Genomic DNA, 19,650 nt, shown 5'->3' on the forward strand with positions numbered 1-19,650 from the left:
ATTAGTTTGCCAACAAAGGTCCGTCTAGTCAAAGCTATGGTGTTTCCAGTAGTATGCATGGATGTGAGAGTCATGTATGGATGTGACCATAAAGAAGGTTGACTGCCAAAGAAATGGTGCTTTTGAACTGTCATGTTGGAGAAGACTCTTGATAGTTCTTTGGACTGCAAGAAAATCAAACTAGTCAATCCTAAAAAAGATCAGCCCCGAATATTCATTGGAAGGACTGATGCTGAAGCTGAAGCTCCAATACTTTGGCCACCTGATGCAAAAAACTGACTCATTTGAAAAGACCCTGATGCTGGGAAAGATTGAAGGCAGGAGAAGAAGGGTGTGACAGAGGATGAGATGGTTGGGTGGCATCACTGACTCAATGGATATGAGTTTGAGCAAGCTCCAGGAGGTGGTTATGGATAGGGAGGCATGGTATGGTGCAATCCATGGGGGTTCCAAACAGTTAGACACCACTGAGTGATTGAACCAACAGAATGGGAAAGACGAGAGATCTCTTCAAGAAAATTAGAGATACCAAGGTAACATTTCATGCAAAGATGGGCTCAATAAAGGACAGAAATGGTAGGGACCTAACAGAAGCAGAAGATATTAAGAAGAGGTGGCAAGAATACACAGAAGAACTGTACAAAAAAGATCTTCATGATCCAGATAATCACGATGGTGTGATCACTGACCTAGAGCCAGACATCCTGGAATGTGAAGTCAAGTGGGCCTTAGGAAGCATCACTATGAACAAAGCTAGTGGAGGTGATGGAATTCCAGTTCAGCTATTTCAAATCCTGAAAGATGATGCTGTGAAAGTGCTGCAGTCAATATGGCAGCAAATCTGGAAAACTCAGAAGTGGCCACAGGACTGGAAAAGGTCAGTTTTCATTCCAATCCCAAAGAAAGGCAATGCCAAAGAATGCTCAAACTACTGCACAATTGCACTCATCTCACACATAAGTAAAGTAATGCTCAAAATTCTCCAAGCCAGGCTTCAGCAATATGTGAACCGTGAACTTCCAGATGTTCAAGCTGGTTTTAGAAAAAGCAGAGGAACCAGAGATCAAATTGCCAACATCTGCTGGATTATCAAAAAAGCAAGAGAGTTCCAGAAAAACATCTATTTCTGCTTTATTGACTATGCCAAAACCTTTGACTGTGTGAATCACAATAAACTGTGGAAAATTCTTCAAGAGACGGGAATACCAGACCACCTGACCTGCCTCTTGAGAAATCTATATGCAGGTCAAGAAGCAACAGTTAGAACTGGACGTGGAACAACAGACTGGTTCCAAATAGGAAAAGGAGTACATCAAGGCTGTACATTGTCACCCTGCTTATTTAACTTATATGCAGAGTACATTATGAGAAATGCTGGACTGGAAGAAGCACAAGCTGAAATCAAGATTGCTGGAAGAAATATCAATAACCTCAGATATGCAGATGACACCACCCTTATGGCAGAAAGTGAAGAGGAACTCAAAAGCCTCTTGATGAAAGTGAAAGAGGAGAGTGAAATAGTTGGCTTAAAGCTCAACATTCAGAAAACTAAGATCATGGCATCTGGTCCCATCACTTCATGGAAAATAGATGGGGAAACAGTGGCTGATTTTATTTTGGGGGGCTCCAAAATCACTGCAGATGGTGACTGCAGCCATGAAATTAAAGGCGCTTACTCCTTGGAAGGAAAGTTATGACCAACCTAGACAGCATATTCAAAAGCAGAGACATTACTTTGCCAACAAAGTCTGTCTAGTCAAGGCTATGGTTTTTCCAGTGGTCATGTATGGATGTGAGATTTGGACTGTGAAGAAAGCTGAGTGCCAAAGAATTGATGCTTTTGAACTGTGGTGTTGGAGAAGACTCTTGAGAGTCCCTTGGACTGCAAGGAGATCCAACTAGTCCATTCTGAAGGAGATCAGCCCTGGGATTTCTTTGGAAGGACTGATGCTAAAGCTGAAACTCCAGTACTTTGGCCACCTCATGCAAAGAGTTGACTCATTGGAAAAGACTCTGATGCTGGGAGGGATCGGGGACAGGAGAAGGGGACGACAGAGGATGAGATGGCTGGATGGCATCACTGACTCGATGGACAGGAGTCTGAGTGAACTCCAGGAGTTGGTGATGGACAGGGAGGCCTGGCGTGTTGCTATTCATGGGGTCGCAAAGAGTCGGACACGAGTGAGCGAATGAACTGAACTGAACTGAACTGAGTGATTGTTCTGAACTGAAACATTGTATTACAAGTTTAAAAACATTCTCTTTTAATCCTCATGGTAATCCTATGAAGAAGATAGTATTGTTATTCCTATTTAATAGATGATGAAATTAAGGATCTGATTGAGAATCTTAGCCAACATCAGTGAACCAGTAGGGAAAGAGTAAGGGCTCAATCCAGGAGCATGGAATTTCACAGCTCAGCTAGTAAACACTGCACAGGCTGAAAACAGTACATTACACCTACCAGGGGAATGCCTGGTAGGGTGCAACCAATTCTGATTAGGAAGGGTTCTGTGGTGGCAATCCACTTTAACATGTGACTTTAAAGATGTGAAGAATCTCTACAGAAACAAAGAGAAAGAAAGGAATCCCATGATGAGAAAATTCACGAGCAAGCACACAGATGAGAAATGCAGAAAATGTTGCATGATCTTGTAGGAATAAGGGTATATGGATGAGAGGAAGATAGTAAAAAAGCAATAGGTGATGCAACTGGAAATTTAATCATTAAATATTAGTATGGGCTTCCCAGGTGGTGCAGTGGTAAAGGTTGGGAAAGATGCCTTGGAGAAGGAAATGGCAACCCATTCCAGTATTCTGTCTGGGTGACAGTCCATGGGGTCACAAAAGGCTGAAGACGACTGAGCTAGCAGAAGCATACTATTTTATGTTGTATGTAATTTAAATGATATTCTTGAGGGAGGCCAGTGATTCCCAAGAAGTGAAGACATTGTGGTCAAGGTATATCCTAAGTACAGTAGAGGCTGCCTGCTGAGATTCCTGGTAACTCAAACAGTAGAGTCTATTTGCAATGCGGGAGACCCAAGTTCAATCCCTGGGTCAGGAAGATCCCCTGGAGAAGGAAATGGCAACCCACTCCAGTATTCTTGCCCGGAAAATCTAATGGACGGAGAAGACTGGCGGGCTACAGTCCTTGGGGTTGTAAAGAATCTACACAACTGAGTGATTTCACTTTCTTGAGACTCACTATCAGAAGAAACCAATGTCAGTGATGGGAAGATATCAATCCCTCGGGTGTATAAATAGAGCCTGACTTCTTCTCCGCAGAAATGCCCTGCAGACACACTGAATCTCCGCCCTTCTTTGGGAAACAACTCTCTTCTGCTCCCAAGAACCTTTCATCGTGATGCTTCTAAAAAACTTAAATATGCATACCAAGCAATTGTTGATTTTTTTAATCAACACTTTTTAAATGTTGATTTTGTTTCACTGGGTCCTGGCCCCACCCAAGCTGCCTATCTCAAGGACCCCATTTTGCAACAGAAAGCTTTAGTACACAGCAGGAAGAATTGCTTACCTAACCGTTCTCTCAAACTGGAAAGATGCTTCACGTGCCTTAGTCAAAACCTGTTCCTGCTCAAAACATCTGTTCTGCCCAAAACATTGTTCTGAAACAATTTCTTTGTGTTCTTTAAGACAAGGAAGTAAAGCTAACATTCAAATGTAGTGGACATTTTTACATAGGCACTAAGTCTTTTAGGATCACATTAATTAAGTAAATGGCATAATGCCTACTGGGCAACAGCTATTATGCAAAGAAGGTAATTTATGATATGACTGTGCCAAATAATTTTAAAAATAGGAAAACTTGTTTTAAACCATATGAACTAATAGGAAACAAAGGAAGTGATATCACTGAAGGTCCTTTCCTAAATATCCAAGGAGAATGACATAATACTTTGATTTTTAAAAAGTTCTTAGTGTATAAATTCATGCAGAAGCAACTTTATGCAGTGTAAATTCACTGAGGAATTTTATCGCATCACTGTAATTGCTGGGCTTTCGACCTCAGTGAAAATATACTCAGTTCTAACGTTAAGGGCGGCAAATCATTTCTCAGATGCTAGAATTAGATAGTGAATGTCCTGAAGAATATATTTCTGAAAAACCAAATGAAATGACAGCAACATTAGCCAGTGTCCCACGAACTTTGGTTGTTTTTCAAGATGAACCTACTTTGGATTCCAGATAGTATTTGAATTTTCACCATATTATGTTACTACGGTAGAAAATCTCATGAGGTCATTTAGCACTGTACTTACATCTGGCACAGGCTGCCCTGCAATTTTTCTTAAAACCCTCCAATAAATAGATTAGTCAACATTCCCTGGTAACATATTTCATTATCTCAAAGACACTTAGGGACATACATAGGGCATCCAAAAAAAAATTGCTTCCACTTTACTCTAAATCCTTTTCTTTTGTTCTGCTCTCATCCAACACAGAAAACATCTGCTCACCAGCACCTGCATGATCTTCTGTGAGTGCCTGGTTATTGGTGTAAAGCACTCACCCAGACTTTGCTTCCTCAGCTTAAATCTCAGCTCCTCAACCTTTCCTCAAAAACTCCTGAGCCCAAGGAGTATTTCCTTTTTCTGTTTCAACATCAGATAGCCTCAAAATTATGTATTTCACTTTACGTAGTACAGTCCAGAATCAATCATGAAACTCTTAAGGACATAGCCAATAACAGCACAGTACAAGTCATTGCTTTGTGGAATATGCTCCGGTTTCCATCCCAGAATCCTATTAGTATTTGCTACCATGGTTATCAAAGAATTCAGCTATCGTTTAGGACATGCCTATTTATAAATTTATAGAACTGAGAGTTAAAATCAACCTTAAAGGCCATCTGATCCACCCTTCTCATATATAAATGCTGTATGAGAAGCCTTACAAATTGAAACTACTTCCTATTCTAGGTCACAAGAGTTTAGAATGTTGAGATTAGATGTATTAGCTTGAAATTGCTCATTTCTCTAACCTACCAGTACTGAATGTGTGATTTATAGTTAGCTGTGACCCTGAAGCAAAGATGTCTATACATTGGTAAAGTGAAGTCTTGTGTTAATATTAGTGTATGGTTACTAGTGGATTGTATTGCTATCATTTTCGATCTTGATTATAACTGCTACATCTTTAACTTTCCAAAGTACTTTGAAGAATCACGACCCTGGATGACAGCTAAAATGTTCAGTATGAAGGGGCTCTTGGAGTGTATCCTACCCAAAGCCCAGCTTAAATCTCCTCTGCTGTATCATCAACAAGTAAACTGTCACTGAACCTCTCTTTCCTTGGTGTGAAACTCAGTGGTTCATGAGAATTTAGGACAGTTCTAATTCTTAATAAAATTATCTAAGTTAAATTGAAACCTGTCTCCACTTAACTATAACTTCCTCATTTTACTCTCAGAGGCTTCCTGTGACTTTGTTTATAAGCACCTGCATGCATGCGTGTATGCTATATTGCTACAGTCGCATCCAGCTCCTTGCAACCTTATGGACTGTAGCCTACCAGGTTCGTCTTTCCATGGGATTCTCCAGGCAAGAATACAGGAGTCGATTATCATTCACTCCTCCAGGGGATTTCCTGACCTGGGAATCGAACCCACATCTGCTTCATCTCCTGCATTGCAGGTGGATTCTTTACCCACTGAGCCACCTGGGAAGCCCTTATAGGCACCTACTATGTGCTGAAAATCCACAAGTCCTTTAGCTGAGGTCATAATCCCCATATGTTCCTCCCTCCTCTAGACTTAAGTCCTGTCAACTGTGGGAGGAGCATTAACTTCACCATGTAGGACCATGACTTGCCTCACTCTTGACACTGAGCTTCAATCAGAACAGTGAAGGTCGCAGGAGCATCTGTGGCAGGCACATCACCGTGATGACGTTAACTGTACTGTTTACTTAAACCTCTGGTTTTTCCTCCACAAAACTCTTTAAATTCTTTTCAGGAATAATTTTCTCCTGCTTCCTATGGATAGCCATTTTTGTGGTTGAAGGAAATTGAATAAGCATGCGAACTAAGTTCTTGATAAACCATCAAACAGGAAGGGCTGAAGACAAAAGCCATCAACTGGCTGTGCATTCCTCCCCATACATGGATACTGAACCATCACTAAACCCTGGTTTGGAGTTTGGTCATTTGCACAATTTCAAGTTCACCTTCACCATATTTTTGCCCAATCTTCATTTCCTCCATATAGTCACCAAGATAATTTTTCTAGGCTTTGCCAGATACCTTGATTTTTTTTTTTAATTGACAAGTTTCTGCCCTTGGTATCTCTGTGATTATGTTAGTGAACCTATGCTGATTCCTATTATCAATTGCTTTCATTCTTTAGAAATAACTGAATACACTTTAATAACACCATATAGAAAGTGTTGAATACATGTCAAAATGATATCTGTAAATTATGATATCCTCCTCCTTCCCATTAAAAAAAAATAAATTTATTTGTTTATTTTTGGGTGTGCTTGGTCTTCGTTTCCCGTGCAGGCTTTCTCTAGCTGCAGCAATAGGGGAATGCTCTTTGTTATGCATGGGTTTCTCATTGCGATGGTGGCTTCTCTTGTTGCAGAATACAGGCCCTTGATCATGTGGACTTTAGTAGTTGCGGCTCTGGGGCTTTAGAGCACAGGCTCAGTAATTGTGGCATATGGGCTTAATTGCCTATGGCACATGGGATCTTCCTGGACCAGGGTTCAAACCCATGTCTCCTGCATTGGCAGGTGGATGCTTTACCACTGAGCCACTCAGGAAGCCCATCCTTCTTTTCATTGTTGAAAATCATAACAGTTGCTCCATTCTACCTCATCCAGCATCTGTCTTATCCCCCATGGTTCCTCAGAGATTCTCAGGATGACTTTCCCTAGTTAGGCATTTATTATTGAAGTAAATGGCAAGCCACTCCAGTACTCTTGCCTAGAAAATCCCATGGATGGAGGAGCTTGGTAGGCTTCAGTCCATGGGGTCGCTACCAGTCGGATGAAACTGAGCAACTTCACTTTCACTTTTCACTTTCACGCAATGGAGAAGGAAATGGCAACCCATTCCAGTGTTCTTGCCTGGAGAATCCCAGGGATGGCAGAGCCTGATGGGCTGCTGTCTATGGGGTCGCACAGAGTCGGACATGACTGAAGTGACTTAGCAGCAGAGTTGATTCACCATGTCACTTTAGTTTCAGGTGTACACCATAGTGTTTCAATAATTTTATAACTTATACTCCATTTAAAGTAATTGTAAGATAATGACTATATTTCCCTGTGCTGTACAATATGTCCTTGTTTCTTGCCCATCACCTTTCTCCCCTCCCCACTGGTAACCACTAGCTTGCTCTCTGTATCTGTGAGTCTGTTTCTATTGCTGTGTACACTCATTTGTTTTATTTTTTTTTAGATTCCCCATATAAGTGATAACAGAGTGTTTGTGTTTCTCTGACTTATTTCACTAAGCATAATACTCTCTAGTTCCATCTACATTGTTGCAAATGGCAGAATTTCATTTTTTTATGGCAATTTATCTTTATACCCTAAAACACAGCTTGGGACAGAAGACTTTGCTCTTCATATAACACAGTTAAACTTCCTTTTACTTTATCTTCACTTAAGCTAGAACTACATTCACTCTAAAGCAATGCTTTTCTGCACAGGAGCCAAACCAAAAGAGAAAAAATTTGCTCAATAATATATATTAAATTTTTATATCAGGTACTATTTTGGGAACTGCATTTCACTTTTTTCATAGAAACAGATAAAAAACCACAAAAATATCTCTTGTTATAACTCATATCCCCTGTTTAGCATAGTACCTGCTTTAATAGTACCTGTTTATAGAGCTTACCACACAATTTTAAAGTGTTTTCACATAAATTACATAACCCAATGTTGATAAAATTTCAACTACACAGACATATTCATAGATGTAGACTCTGAGTTTCCTTGAAATTAAGTAAAAATCTTCAAAAAGTTCCATGATACTTCAAAGGCAGGGGAAAAAAAAGAAAGAATGACCTCAAATTTAGTGCTTTCTTTGAAAATCATATCACTACCTAATGCATTTTTCTTATTCTTAAAGTCAATATTCACTAATATATAGACACATATATTTGCATTAGTAATTTTTTGGTAAGAAATGTATAGTATTGGTGATTTTATTATAAGAATTCCGTTTTTGGAAAGTTTCCTCTTCTTTGATCTGTCTTCCCTTTCAAACCAGAACAAAAAAGCTTATCGACCTTTTACCTGATTAAAAATGTGTTCCTGCCATTTAGGCTCCGTATCTGATCCTGCCCTGTTTCCTTTGGCATGACTCAGGGGCTTTATGATGGGCTGGTCAGACTTTCATTGCTTCCACTTCATTAGTCAGTTTTGACTTGAAAGTCAGAATTTGATCCAGAAATAAGTCTTTTCATCCTCTGCTCAGACATCCTTGGCAAAAGGCAAGAAAGCATCCTCAGAATCTTTGCTCTGAGTTGGATCTTGAGGTTTAGCTCACTCTTCTCCTTTCAAAAAGAAATGTAAAAAGAAAGCCAGTTCATGTAAGCAACATCCGATTCTCTGAATAAAATTACCTCTGTTTCTGTAGCCTTTTCTGTTTTCATTCAAGAGTTCTTCACAGGCTTCCCACCCTTAGGTTGGTGGACGTTTTTACTAGGTGCATGAGACAGGGTTCAATCAGGGAGGAGGAACAACTGCAAGTGTGATGGTAAAACAGATTTCTATAGGGCTTCTGTCCTTCCTGGTTGAGGGAGAGGTGGGGTACTTGAGGAATAGGCAGCCCTGAAGCCGAGCAGATCCACTGGTAACCACGACTTTCTCCTTTATATCTGTGAGTCTGCTTCTTTTTTGTTATATGCACTGATTTGTTGTATGTTTTAGATTCTGCATGTAAGTGATATCATACAGCTTTTGTCTTTCTCTGTCTGACTTAGCATATTACCCTCCAAGTCCTCCATGTTCTTGCCAATGGCAAAACTTCATTCTTATTAACTCCTCAATAAGTTATATTAAACAAATACCTTAATTCACATTTTTCTGTGTTCTCACAATAAGACTTATTCTACCTTTACCTTTTCTTCCTTATATTGTTAGATTCAATTTGCTAATATTTTGTTTATAGTTTCTCAATTTAACATTCACAAGTGACATTGGTGAATGTTTTTAGGTTTATTTTTCTCTCTGTCATGTTTTTGTTTTACAGTTATTCTAGGCTTGTCAAATGAGTTGGAAAGCTTTCCAATTATTTATGTTCTGTCCCTTCCCAATGTTTCCTCCTGTGAATTCCAGGGCATCAAATTCGTTGTTTTTGAATTTTTCAGTCTCTCAAAATAATTTTTTTATGAGAAGGATTTTTCCTTTCTTTTTTTAAATTCTGGGTAATAGTTCTGCTGATTTCTCATGTGGGATTTTATCATCAGGCCAAGAGACAACCATCCCAATGTGATAAACCATGATTAGAAAACATGTATGTGCTATTTCATTGCCCCTTAGCCATTTTTAAGTTGATTCAACTAGCGCTTACTGCTGAGTATGCAAGGAGTATCATAATGGGATCGAAGGTGCAGGAAATAAATTGTTTTATGATAGACGTGAAAGACATCATCTGGCCTTTAGAAACTTAAAATGTGGAGTAACAACATGTACTCCTGGAATAATGTAATGAAAGCACAAATAAATGTATTCATAATACTTCATGATTAAGCATAAAATGAGTATGGAAATGCACAGAGGATGTGCCCAAGTGCTGAGTGACAAAAGTTAAAAGGAATTAGTCAGAAAATGCCTAAGAGTAGAGGAGCTCTGAGCTGAATATTGAATTAGGAGATACATACAAAGTGAGATAGTATTTAGAATGGTATGTGAATAGGCAGGTAAACAACAATAAACAGATCTATGGGTGGATGATAATATATAAATTAGTATATCTGAAGCTAAAGGAGACATTTTTAAAAACTCAGTTAATGAAACCAGAAAGCATGGTATGGCAACCCTATGACAGTGGCCGTTGTCGAGATCCCCACATGTCACAGCTATTTTCAAGCCTCCTGATGTTCCCTGGGCTTTGTTCAGGATCCAGAAAGAGGTAAGCCAATGTGGCATACCTACGCAGCTTGGCTCAAATACGGTCTTCAATTTACATATATTATCATAATGAATAAGTACAAATATGTGCATGTGTAACATGCACGCACACATGTTCTGTTTTTGAGGCAAGTGGAGTAAGTCTCACAGTCTCTTAATGTGGGGGTGGGAGAGCAATTTGCATTAACAAGCTTGACTTAAGAGTCACCATATAGAAATAGAACAATGCAGGAATATAAACTGATGCCATGAGGGTTATGAAGCCCTCCTCAGTATCAGGAAAAATACTATATCTGAGATCATTATATCCCCTTTGTGAGTCCATGCTTAAGTCAAACCTTAAGAAATGGTCATTAAAAAGGAAAAAAAGGGAAAAGAAAAACTCGATCTGATATTATTACATCATTTTTATGATTCTATACTTAGAACAAATCATGAGATGCATGAGAGTAAAACTCATACACTCATTGAATTCTCAGAGAAATCTCCGTTCTGAAAGAAAAAAAATCTGGTAATAATTATTAATGTTGATTGATACCTACATTACTTTGCCAACAAAGGTTCGTCTAGTGAAGGCTATAGTTTTTCCAGTAGTCATGTATGGATGTGAGAGTTGGACTATAGAGAAAGCTGAGTGCCGAAGAATTGATGCTTTTTGAACTGTGGTGTTGGAGAAGACTCTTGAGAGTCCCTTGGACTGCAAGACACAACCAGTCCATCCTAAAAGAAATCACTCCTGGGTGTTCATTGGAATGATGTTGAAGCTGAAATTCCAATACTTTGATGTGAAGAACTGACTCATTTGAAAAGACCCTGATGTTGGGAAAGATTGAAGGCAAGAGGAGAAGGGGACGACAGAGGATGAGATGGTTGGATGGCATCACTGACTCAATGGACATGGGTTTGGGTAAACTCCAGGAGTTGGTGATGGACAGGGAGGCCTGGCATGCTGCAGTCCATGGGGTCGCAAAGAGTCAGACATGACTGAGCAACTGAACTGAACAGACTTTAAGCAGTTATCTACAGAATTGCCTGCTTTGCACAGCCATGTGATACCAATAGCCACTGTGCTTTGTGAGAACCATAAACTAACACAATAGTGCATACAGATAAACCTGCTTTCAGCTGCCCATTGACCAAGAAGAACTTCCTAGGTATTAAGGAACATATGACAAATAAGAATTATCTTTACCACATGGGGAGCTCTTGCACATCTTTAAAGAAAGACCTGATGAGGGGTTTGTATAGATCTGAATCTGAATCTTCACTGTCGCCTTAGTCTCCTCTGATCTGGGCAGTTATTTTTATTAATATGTTAAGTAGTTAGCATAGTATTGGCAGATACATTCTTATTGAATGGTAGATCTTTTGTTTTCTTCATTATCATTAAAGCAACCATTTAAAGAGCACTTGCTAGATGCCAAGGACCAGTTCAAGCACTTTAACTGTCTCCTTATGTAATATACCAATTTTATGAATAGGAAATTTCCCCAAGGAAACACACTGAGGAAGAGGAAGAGCCAAGACCCAAAAGGATGCCTTCTGGCTACATCACTATCTCTTCATACCATGTAGAACATGTTTCTGAGCCTTTCATCTTGACCATATCCTATCTGCTTGCTGGGTTTCTCTGGTGGCTCAGCAGTAACCAATCCACCTGCAACACAGGAGATACACGTTCGATCCTTGGAAGAGGAAATGGCAACTCACTTCAGGATTCCTCCCTGAAATATCCCATGGACAGAGGAGTCTGGCGAGCTACAGTCCATGGGGTCGCAGAGAGTCAGACACAACCGAGCACACACACGTATCGGCTTGCCACAGAGCAAAATGAAAGCTACTAGCTCCACGTCTGGCAAATTCCAGTTGTTGTTAATGTCAGTGTTTAGGCAAGGCCTGAACACTGCCAGAATGTGGCCAGTGTGATCTATAATATGACTCACTCTTCTCCACTCAGAAAACAGTCTGACTTGCTAAGCATTAAATGGAAAGTTTTTCCTAAGAATATTTTCAAGATTGCATTTTTTTTTCTTTTAAGATTTTTTTTTTAACATGGACTGTTTTTTTAAGACTTTATTGAGTTGGTTGCAGCATTGCTTCTGTTTTATGTCTTGGTTTTTTGTCCACAAGACATGTGGGATTTTAGCTCCCTGACTAGGGATCGAACCTGTACCCCCGGCACTGGGAGGTAAAGTCATAACCACTGGACCACCAAGGAAGTCTGTCAAGATTGTATCTTTAATAAGGTGATTTTTAGAAGCAAATTCTTACAATAATTAATTGTACCATATGTTTTATCAATTACTGTTATTTATTAGTTTCTTCCATGGTTGGAGTCAAGACAGTGCAAGTTACAAAGTATGACTCCTGTCTTCAAGGATGAGTAAGAAAATACAAAGGGAAAATCCACAGCTTATGAGGAGGAACAAACAAGAAGTCTCTTTTAACAGTGAAGCAAAGACAATGAAAGTAATCTCATCATCTCATCACAGACATTTCAGAATATGTTCAGGAGACTATTCTCATTTCCTAATTCATTCTTAACATTTTTAGGCAAAGACAATTAAACATTCAGAGGCTTCCAGAATCTAGACAGGCTCCTAGACTAGACTGTACCCTTCTTAATCTATGCTCAGGGGTTGGGAAAAAGGAAGCCATCTTCAGCCCTCATTAAGAATGGAAACTTCCTCAATGGAAGTTTCTAGTGATATTTAGAGGCAAGTTACCTTTTCCTGTTTCCTTGTATCAGATTCTTTAGTCAGTCCTGAGGTTCACCTATGAATAAAATCAGACTCCTTTGTGATAGAAGTGTTAGCAAATGTTAATCATGTTTTAATACATAAATGTATTAAATCATTATGTTGGACACCTTCAGTTCAGTTCAGTTCAGTTGCTCGGTCGTGTCCAACTCTTTGCAACCCCATGAATTGCAGCACGCCAGGCCTCCCTGTCCATCACCAACTCCCAGAGTTCACTCAGACTCACGTCCATCAAGTCAGTGATGCCATCCAGCCATCTCATCCTCTGTTGTCCCCTTCTCCTGTCCCCGATCCCTCCCAGCATCAGAGTCTTCTCCAATGAGTCAACTCTTTGCATGAAGTGGCCAAAGTACTGGAGTTTCAGCTTTAGCATCAGTCCTTCCAAAGAAATCCCAGGGCTGATCTCCTTCAGAATGGACTGGTTGGATCTCCTTGCAGTCCAAGGGACTCTCAAGAGTCTTCTCCAACACCACAGTTCAAAAGCATCAATTCTTTGGTGCTCAGCCTTCTTCACAGTCCAACTCTCACATCCATATATGACCACAGGAAACCATAGCCTTGACTAGACGAACCTTTGTTGACAAAATAATGTCTCTGCTTTTGAATATGCTATCTAGGTTGGTCATAACTTTCCTTCCAAGGAGTAAGCATCTTTTAATTTCATGGCTGCAGTCACCATCTGCAGTGATTTTGGAGCCCAGAAAAATAAAGTCTGACACTGTTTCCACTGTTTTCCCATCTATTTCCCATGAAGTGATGGGACCAGATGCCATGATCTTCGTTTTCTGAATGTTGAGCTTTAAGCCAACTTTTTCACTCTCCACTTTCACTTTCATCAAGAGGCTTTTGAGTTCCTCTTCACTTTCTGCCATAAGGGTGGTGTCATCTGCATATCTGAGGTTATTGATATTTCTCCCGGCAATCTTGATTCCAGTTTGTGTTTCTTCCAGTCCAGCGTTTCTCATGATGTATTCTGCATATAAGTTAAATAAGCAGGGTGACAATGTACAGCCTTGATGTACTCCTTTTCCTATTTGGAACCAGTCTGTTGTTCCATGTCCAGTTCTAACTGTTGCTTCCTGACCTGCATACAGATTTCTCAAGAGGCAGGTCAGGTGGTCTGGTATTCCTGTCTCTTTCAGAATTTTCCACAGTTTACTGTGATCCACATAGTCAAAGGCTTTGGCATAGTCAATAAAGCAGAAATAGATGTTTTTCTGGAACTCTCTTGCTTTTTCCATGATCCAGCAGAGGTTCGCAATTTGATCTCTGGTTCCTCTGCCTTTTCTAAAACCAGCTTGAACATCAGGAAGTTCACGGTTCACGTATTGCTGAAGCCTGGCTTGGAGAATTTTGAGCATTACTTTACTAGCGTGTGAGATGAGTGCAATTGTGCAGTAGTTTGAGCGTTCTTTGGCATTGCCTTTCTTTGGGATTGGAATGAAAACCGACCTTTTCCAGTCCTGTGGCCACTGCTGAGTTTTCCAAATTTGCTGCCATATTGACTGCAGCACTTTCACAGCATCATCTTTCAGGATTTGAAATAGCTCAACTGGAATTCCATCACCTCCACTAGCTTTGTTCGTAGTGATGCTTTCTAAGGCCCACTTGACTTCACATTCCAGGATGTCTGGCTGTAGGTCAGTGATCACATCATCGTGATTATCTGGGTCGTGAAGATCTTTTTCGTACAGTTCTTCTGTGTATACTTGCCACCTCTTCTTAATATCTTCTGCTTCTGTTAGGTCCATACCTATCGAGCCCATCTTTGCATGAAATGTTCCCTTGGTATCTTCGCAGCAGCCCACGCTCAAGTGCACCAGTTGCAGCCACTGACTTGCTTACTGTTGGACACCTTATATTTACACAATATTATATGTCAGTTATAGCTCCATAAAATAAGTGACTAAAAAGAAAAATAAAAACAAGTTCCTGTCCTCCAGCAACTAAAAGACTAATTGTGGGCACAATTATGTAAAAGATGCTTGCATAGCCACATGATAACTGCTTTAAGAGGGGCACATACAGAATACCTGGAACTCCTGATTAGGGAGTAAGTCAGTTTGCCCAGGAGGAGAGTCAACCTAAAATGACCAGATTTTAAATCTTGGGCATTAGATAAACTGCAAGTGGAAAAAAAAATGTGTCCATAATAACAAAAATTGAATTACAAACAGTAAGTTAGAAACATGATTTTTTTTTTTAAAAAATTAAAAACATGAAGATAAATTCGGGCATCTGAGCTGGTATTTTAAACAATGTGTTGAGTATTTTACTTACATGACTTTTGGCTATTTTGGTGGTCAGATATAAACATCAGGAAAGTAAAATAAAAATAAGAGTAATTAAGAACTTTGGCCTACCTTTTACCCCCAACACTCTTTGTCCTGCCCAGTGCACTTTAAGAAAGAAGAGAAGTAAGGAATTAGTTATCTTTTGAAGCTATGTTGAGTGTGAATGCAATTTTACTCAATTAAGCCTTAAACAACTGATGCAGGCAAATGTGGTCCATGCACTAGAGACCCTTATTATATCTAATACAAAATAGTTAATTGCTTCCAAATGAAGCTCAAATCAGACAGAGAAATGTCTAATCCGAACTAGTACTAAAATAAAAGTGGGCAATGGGCAGCATTGTGTTTTTGCTTGACTCTGTGGATTCTCAAGAATATTCATTTACTTAATAGGCCAAATTAAAGTATGTGTCCTTCAGGGACTGCCAGTCTTAGGGCATGTGAACAGAAATGCAATTTTCTCTGTAATTTCGTAGATGGATCTAATAAAGGTCTTTATTAGTCTACATGATAACCATGTTTCTGGGCAGTGTTGCCTACTGCGTTGTGATTTACAAATATTAAACACATTCACAGGTAAAATCATGCTTTCAAAATAATCTGAAATCATTCACACAATTTTACATTAAATGATGTTATCACATAAGTCGTAGATACAACACTATAATATGAGTTTTCTCTTAAAATTCTGAAGGTCAGGGGACTGCCCTTAAGATTAATCTTTTGTTAGAAGAAAAATATTGCCACTGCTTATAAAAAGAGAAACAAAAATTCTTGTGTATTTTAGGGCTTTTATTTTGGACCCCAAATGGAACTTAAATTTTCACTGAAGACATGTAATGCCAAAATGAAATCCTCCCAACAAATTCACAGTTTAGTGTTCAGCTCTTCATTGTAAATTATGTTTACTAAATCTCAGAAGCAATACAGTGAAAAAGAAGATAAAAACATAAATAAGGCTAGATTGTGTTATTAAACTGGATCCTGTCAACATAAATTGATAGGGGGAAAATACATATTTTTTTTAGTGTACAATTATGTTAGAAAATTTGATCGCTAATGGATTTCTGTATTCATATCAAGGTTATATGGGCAATTGTTTATGAGTAATCTGAAATCTCTTACAGTCTCTTCCAACAAGTTTTGTAACATCTATTTATGTGAGACATTTTGCCATTTCAAATGTTTTCCTCATCATTTTTTTCCATAAGAGCAATGTGCTACATTTTGTTAATTTTGCACTTGTTTTCAAAACCCTCCTTTATTTGACTGGAGAGCTTGCAATTAACCCACTTCTCTCTATTGAGAAGCATCTTTATAATAACAGCTTTCCTGGCAGAGCTTTTGTTAGGCAGATTTTAAAATCAAGAGCTCATCAAGGTTAGAAAAAATCCAGTCATATTAAAGTTCAGCAAATCTCTTTCAAGGTCATGTCCCTTAAGGTTATGGAGGTTTTCTTCCTGTTGAAAAGATCACCGAGTTCCTTTTCCCCACTTAAAAAAAAAAAAAAAGAAGTAAGACAACACTGTTACCTGTTTTACCAAATATTGAGAGAAAGATGGAGGTTTTATGGCAAAAGGACAAGAGAGATTTTTTGAAGCTTGACTGTAGGAAGGGCTAGACTTCTGTCAATTGCCCTACAGACCCATTCATAGCCAGGGCTGGCCAGCCATCCAGCTGCATGAAAGAGCTTAACAGTCAAAGGGCATGGTAATTCCCTCCATCTGCCTTTTCTTTCTTCTGAGGCAAAATCTTCACCTGGTGTTTTTGATTCATGTGTCCTAATTATGATGGCTGCCATCAGCAGCCCTGTGGGGGACACCACAGACTCGCTGAGCCCACAGAGCACACTGAAGCTTGTTAAGCAACCATGTCAGCCTGATTTTAGGCCCCATTTTGCAGCTCTCCACAGGCCTATCTAAAAGCATCAGGAATCTCAGCCTTGCAGGACAAGTGCATTGTCTTTCTAAATGTCTCTTCCTGATAAGCAAATCCAAATATGGTTCATTCACTCTGGCTTTGAAGGCACAGTGGGGAACTTGGCCTGCATGGTGGATACAACAAAATGCTTAATATTATCACTTGGTATAGAGCTAAAGAACTCAATTTCCAATTCCAATATAAAAACCTTTGCTCCCCAGCTATGATCAAGAGTTTGAAATTTAAATCAGGAGTCTTGAAAGCTATTCTAACTCTCAAAAGGGCTGGCTTTCCCATACATACAAAGAAGAAAATGCTGTGCTTGCATTAGGATCTGAATCAGAAAAAGTGCACATCATTTCAGAAAATGTAATACTTGCCTCTTTCAATTGAAATGCTGTTGAGTATCTTCCACATTTTCAATTCATCTGTTTTATTGTATTTCCCATTATTTAGATTATGATTAGGACTGGTCCCATAGTCCTTTTTTATTACTTTATATACCTCCTATTGTTTTAGTATTTCCACACTAATAGCACCTGGCAACATCCAAAATGTTTGATGTTATTTTCATGGAAGTGCAAAAACAGCATCAGAAATAAACTTAGCGACATCTTTAGCATCCCACACCCCCTTGCCTCTGTATATGACACATTGTGAATCAATGTGTTTAGCTGTCCTCCAAATAAATGCCAAAGTGGGACTTTCTTTCCTTATTCGTGTGTTATTTTGAAGAATGTTCTAGTTCTATTTAGCATAGTGGAAAAATAAATAAAGCTTAGTTGATACAAGAAAGTTCCACTTAGGAACTGAAACCTAAAATCATGTTCAATGATTTGCAAGTGGCAATTCAAGGTTTTTCAGAACAACTCTTCACAGGCTGTGATTCTTATCCCTACCCCCAATCTCAAGTACATCACACAGGGATTCACAGAAGAAACTCAATCACCAGTTTGCAAAAGAATTGGGGTTGGCAAATTGTTCTAAAGTTAATACCTAAACAAACAGTAACCTGTAAGTCCTTGTATAATTGGTTACTCTGGTAGTTTCTGTAGGCAGAGAATCATTACTTGCATTCTCTCTGTTGGTTTCTTATCCTTCATTGTTCACTTCGGCCCAAGTGAGAATATGTGTGATGTGTTGGATCCAGACTCTCAGGGGGATTGGGGTGGGAGGGTGGCATCTGATGCAAGTGGCTGAGTTATTGAGTCATCCCGGAGTTGTTGATGCATCTTGGTCATGTCGATGTTGAAAACCAGTGTCACATCAACTGATAAGTCAGAAGACAAATAATAAACAAAGAGATAGATAACTAAGTAAATATGACATTTTTCCAATCATCAATTCCTGTCACGTTTACTCCTAAATATGTCTCAAACCTGTCCTGACCATCACTACTCTGATCAAGGCATTCATCACTGCTTGATGCTGCTTCCATTTCCCAGCAGGTCTTTATGTGCCTAGCCTTTCCCCTTTATTTATTTATTTTATTTATTTGACTGTGCAGCTTTCAGTATCTTAGTTCTCCAACCAGGGATTGAACCCCTGCCCCCTGCAGTGGAAGGACAGAGTCATAACCAGTGTACCACCAGGGAAGTTCTCTTTCCCCTTTAGATTCATCTTCCAAATTGGCACCAGAACAATCTGAATTTAATGCCAACCTACCATGTCATTTCCTGTTTAACTGCTTTGGTGACCACAACCTATTCCCCATCTACCTTTTCCGTCTTCACTCTCCCTGTCCACCTGCTGCTCCATACATACTTTAAACTCAAACAACCTCAAGGAGGCTGATATGACCCAGAGTAAGTAGATTAGGCTTATTCACTTTTGCTGGCTCCCAGCAGTGAAAATCAGGTTTTATCACCACTGTGTTTTGTTTGTTTAAGTTGCTAAGTCATGGACCAACTATTTGTGACCCCATGGATGGTAGCCTGCCAGGTTCCTCTGTCCATGGGATTTTCCAGGCTGGAGTGGGTTGTTATTTCCTTCTTCCTTTTAGACAGCTTATATTCATCTACTGTTGTATTAACAATCATGCAGCAAAGCTTTACTGAGCACTTATCATGTAATAGGCACTGCACAAAGTCTTAAAGGCATGAGTGTATCCTTAAAGAACCCAGAGACAGACTTCTAGACAGGTGGTTACAACAAATGGGCTAAATGAAGACATGTACAAGGAGGTCCTGCTGAGGGGCCTTATGAGAATTTAGAATCTGGAAGGGTAGAGAAGAGAAAATATGCAGGAATAGCTTTATAGAAGGGAAGAATCTTAAGGAGTGAATAGAAGTTACCCACAAGTAGGCCATGTATTGTTTCAGGTATTCAAAACAGAGAGGAGCATTTGAGAATGTGTCAAGGTACAAAACAGCATAGCACACAGAAAAAGAATAGAAATTGGAAGTGAACCTGGAGGGACAGATAAGATGCCTGTTGAAGAGGTATTAAATGTCATGTAAAAGATAACTTTAGATGATAAGAAATCACAGAAAAACATAACCTGGATATGACACGGGTTAAGTGTCTGTTTCAGATAGATCACTTTGGTACCTGTGCAGAGGGTGGATTCAA

At 39.3% G+C, this 19,650-nt stretch overlaps 1 protein-coding gene across 1 annotated transcript in view; it reads left to right on the top strand.

Annotated features, from left to right (window-relative positions):
• TENM3 (teneurin transmembrane protein 3) overlaps positions 1 to 19,650 on the top strand; it is a 2,452,009-nt gene that overhangs the window by 1,476,602 nt on the left and 955,757 nt on the right. The gene's annotated exons all lie outside the window — the stretch shown is intronic.

The sequence above is a fragment of the Bos grunniens genome, chromosome 27 (assembly GCF_055505025.1).
Source record: "Bos grunniens cultivar Pamir isolate PY7600 chromosome 27, Bosgru_T2T1.0, whole genome shotgun sequence".
NCBI lineage: Eukaryota > Metazoa > Chordata > Mammalia > Artiodactyla > Bovidae > Bos > Bos grunniens.